Raw genomic sequence first — 4029 nt, forward strand, 5'->3', positions numbered from 1 at the left:
GAAAGCCAGTAGCTTCCTTTACCCCTCTCAAGGCTTGTTGTACACACTCTGGAGTGGGAGGGCAAAGGCCACAGACGAAGGGGGCTAGGGCGGGAAGGAGGGGACTGACCCCTGTGACACTCCTGGACCCATGACCTCACTTCATCCTAGTATGAATGACTTAGACTTGGAAGCAAATCAGGGAATCTGATTTTAAAGCCTGGTTCTAGGCTGGGGAGATAGCTCGACGGTCTAAGCGCCTGCCTGGCAAGTGCAAGGACCTAGGTTTTATCCCCAGTATACTGCATGCCATGGGGGCCTCCACTCTGTGCAGACCACTGAAGCCAGACATGGCGGTGGATGCCTGTAATCCTAGCGCTAGGGAGGCTGAAACAGGAGGATCACCATGAGTCTGAGTTGTGTAGCAAGACTCTGTATCAATAAATAAAATGAATTTAAGAAAAGAATTTGGGCTGGGGATATAGCTCAGCAGCATAAGTGCCTGCGTGGCGAGTGATAGATCCTGAGTTTGATCTCTGGTACTGAAAAAAATAAAAAATAAAAAAAATAAAGCCAGATTCTGCTAATCATCGTGTTTCTCTGAGTTTCAGTTTATTTTCTGTAAAATGGAAACATGATAACTCCCCGCCCAGGGTTTATGTAACAACAATGTAAGTAAGGACCGTTTCTCCCTCTTTTCTTCATTGGTCATGTGGACGAGTGGGTTTCATTTCGGCAGATTTGCACACGCGCAGAGCATAGCGAGGAGTACCAGGTATCTCTGAGCTGGGCACACCTTGCGGCCTCCATAACTACATTTCGTGGACCCGACAAGACTCTGCCTGGGGAAGGACGGTTATTACCGCTTTTAGCAGGCTTGTGGTTTGAGGTGACAAGGTACATTTTTCAGTCCACACAAATGAACCCAGCCCCTGTGCGCCGACATCCCACTGAAAACTCATTTTTTATTTACAGCTTCAAATTGATCTGGATCGATCTATCCTCAGACCTTTTCATCAGGGGAGTGGAAACAGAGACGGGGAGGGAAGGCAGGAGCTCCCGCACTCGCCCTCCATCAGCGGGTGGCGCTGGGGCTCTGGTCACCTTCCTGTCATCGAAAGGAAACATCACCAGAGCAGAGTCCTGGGGCACTGGAGGAGGGCCGTGGGGAACCCGGCGCAGAGAAACCCTTCGCATTTCCTTGCGGAAGAGCGCGTCACTGGCGCACCAAGCCACATCTGTGCTTCTGTCAAGTAAACAAAGAGTTTCTACTGCTCTCAGGCAGGCACTAACATTAGCCGAGTAAGGGCTCTTTGGGGACTAGAGAAAGGAGGTTCGCATTTGAAAATGAACCACTGTACGTGGATTTATAGCGCTGCTTTTCCGGCGGAGAGGGGGAAATATTTTTCTCTGGGAGATTAGAATTTACTAGTGGATTCAAGTGTAACTTCGGAGAGTGGCGGAGGTATTAGATGTGGCAGTACCATGGTATTGTTTTATTGGCAATTAGATTTCAAACTGGCACGAATGTATGAAAATAAGTCTCAATTATGGGCCCGTGAAGTCTCTCCGCCATCTGTCAACAGTTTGCCCCTTATGCCACAGCATGTGTACCTTTGGAGGAAAAATGATTTAATAGCCTGTGTGAAGAGGTACAGCTCACCAAATTGTACTGGAGTTTATAGCCAGGGCCTGCATTTATGATCTCTGATGCAGGGAAAGCAAATTTAAGCTTACGCATGCACGTGTGGGTACACACACGTGTGAGCGCCCGCAAACACCCATTCCTTCCAGGGGCTCAAACCATCAGACATGCAATATAACTTCAACAGAAGTGAGCTGAGCTTTCCCAGTTTACAGCTGCAGAAAAAGTAAGTCTGGGGGTGGGGTGGGGGAGGAAGCCAGGGACTTGTCCAAGTGACACGGCCACATGGCCAGAGCTGGAACTATAGCTACCGGGACACTTTGGGGGAGAGGCTGAGGGGTGCTGGTACATGCGTAACAACAAGTTGTCCTGGAGAAGGGAGACCTGGTTTGTGGTCCTTGCCCATGTCTGTGGTATAAATGCTCAAACAGGGGCTGATTTTATGCTACCGATGCACTGTCCCCGAAGGCAGATGGTACTAGTTTTCTTATTGCCAGGCGTAATTCCTGCCACCTGCAGCTTCAAGGAGGAGAGGTTTACTTTGACTCACACTTCAGTCCACGGTAGACTCACCCTTCCCCAGGTAGAAGTACACGGAGGAAGAAAGTTGCTTGCCACAGGGCAACCAGGAAGCACAGAGAGGAAGAGGAGCCAGGGCCAAGAAAGCAGGCTTCCAGGTTATGGATCCAGGGACCTGCTTCCTTCACGAGGCTGCACTTCCAAGCATGTGAGACTTGGATGAGGGGGGCATGCTAGATCTAAGCCATAACTTTCCATCATTGGCCCCCAACATGATCAGGCCCATCTCATTATGCCCATCCCTAAGGGTTGCTAAAGTCTTAAGAGTTGAAGCACTGTTCAAAAGTCTAAACCTGAAGTCTCCTCTGAGACTTAAGGCAAAGTCTTAGCTGTGAATTCTTTCTTTCTTTTTTTTTTTTTAAACATATTTTAGTACAGGGTCTCACTATGCAGATCAGACTTGTAGTGATCCTCCTGTTTTCAGCTTCCTAAGCACTGGGATTACAGGTGTACACCACCACACCCAGTCTCAATTGCTGTCTCAACTTGCTCCGGGGGCAGGGCTGGCACGGCATGCTAGGGATCAAACCCCGGTTCCTGCATCTGCCTAAGCAGGCGCTTTAATTTGCTGAGCTATCTGGCCAGCTCTCACCTGTGAGTGCTATAAAAACAAAAAAGAAAGTTAAACACTTGCAACATACAATGGCATAGGGTAAACAGTCCTATTTGAAGAGTGCAGTAAGAGGACACAAAGGAGTAGGACCAAATTCAGATCAAAACTCAGCATGGTGAACATTAAATCCTGTAGGTTTATGTCCATCATCTGGACCAAGCTGTAGTGATATGTGGACTTCAAGGGGCTAGGGCAGCCCTGCCCCGTGGCCTTGCTGGTGGCAGCTCACATGGCCTCTCTTGGCTGGCTCTGCTCATGGCCTGCAGCTTTTCTCAGCAGATGTCCCAAGATCCTGGCATCTCTAGCTTCCTGCACCTCCACCTCACCTCCAGGTTGGCTTTCACACCTTCTTCCATTAGTGGTTCCTACCACCAGCTGTGACCCTGTTATACATTTTTGCCTTGTCTTCCAAGCCATGTGAAATATGGGTGGATGCACCTATGACCCCACAACTCTTGCACTTGACATGTGTGGAATACCAGCACCACATGGATGGTGCCAAGATCTGCTGTGGGGTGAACAGGAGAGGGGGCCTTGTGGACTATTGCTGCAGCGTCCTCTGAGTGCCTGGATAGCTGAACTAAGGGCAACACTTCCCTGAATGAACTTGGGACTTGGGGTTCTCCTCTCAAAGTCCTTTAAAGAAGTTTAGTCTTTTTACCTACTTGGCACAGAACTGAGTAAAATTTCCTGAGATCTGCTGAAGGCATCTTTTCTATGGTTCTGGTGCAAAGGGCTTGGCTTCTTTTTAGTGTTAATCTTTTCAGCAACTATGCCTCCTTGACCCCAATTTTATGTACCCCTCCTTTTTGGCCAAACTGCAAAATTTTCAAATCATTTTTACTCTCCTTTTCCTGATTCTCAATATAAATCAGCACACACAGCCAGCAGTACCTGTGCCACAGTATGTGAATGTGGGCTAGCCTTGAAATTTCTTCCCCCAGATCAATTACGGTACCGCCTTTAAATTCAGTCTCACACCAAGTATTCAGATATGGGCAAAAAGGAAACACGTTCTCTGCCAGAAATGAACTCACAAAATCTGTAGTCGAGTTTCCAATACGTTCCTCACTTGCATCAGAACACCATGAGCCTGGCCTTTGCTATTCAAATTCCTGCCAGTATTTTGATCTTTAGAGCTCTGGCCAGAAGGGCCAACAAGTTCTTTTCTAGCACTTCTCTAGTCTGCATCTCCAAATCTCCCTCTCTCCCT

This window comes from Octodon degus, unplaced genomic scaffold (assembly GCF_000260255.1).
Source record: "Octodon degus isolate 3935 unplaced genomic scaffold, OctDeg1.0 scaffold00005, whole genome shotgun sequence".
Classification (NCBI taxonomy): Eukaryota; Metazoa; Chordata; class Mammalia; order Rodentia; family Octodontidae; genus Octodon; species Octodon degus.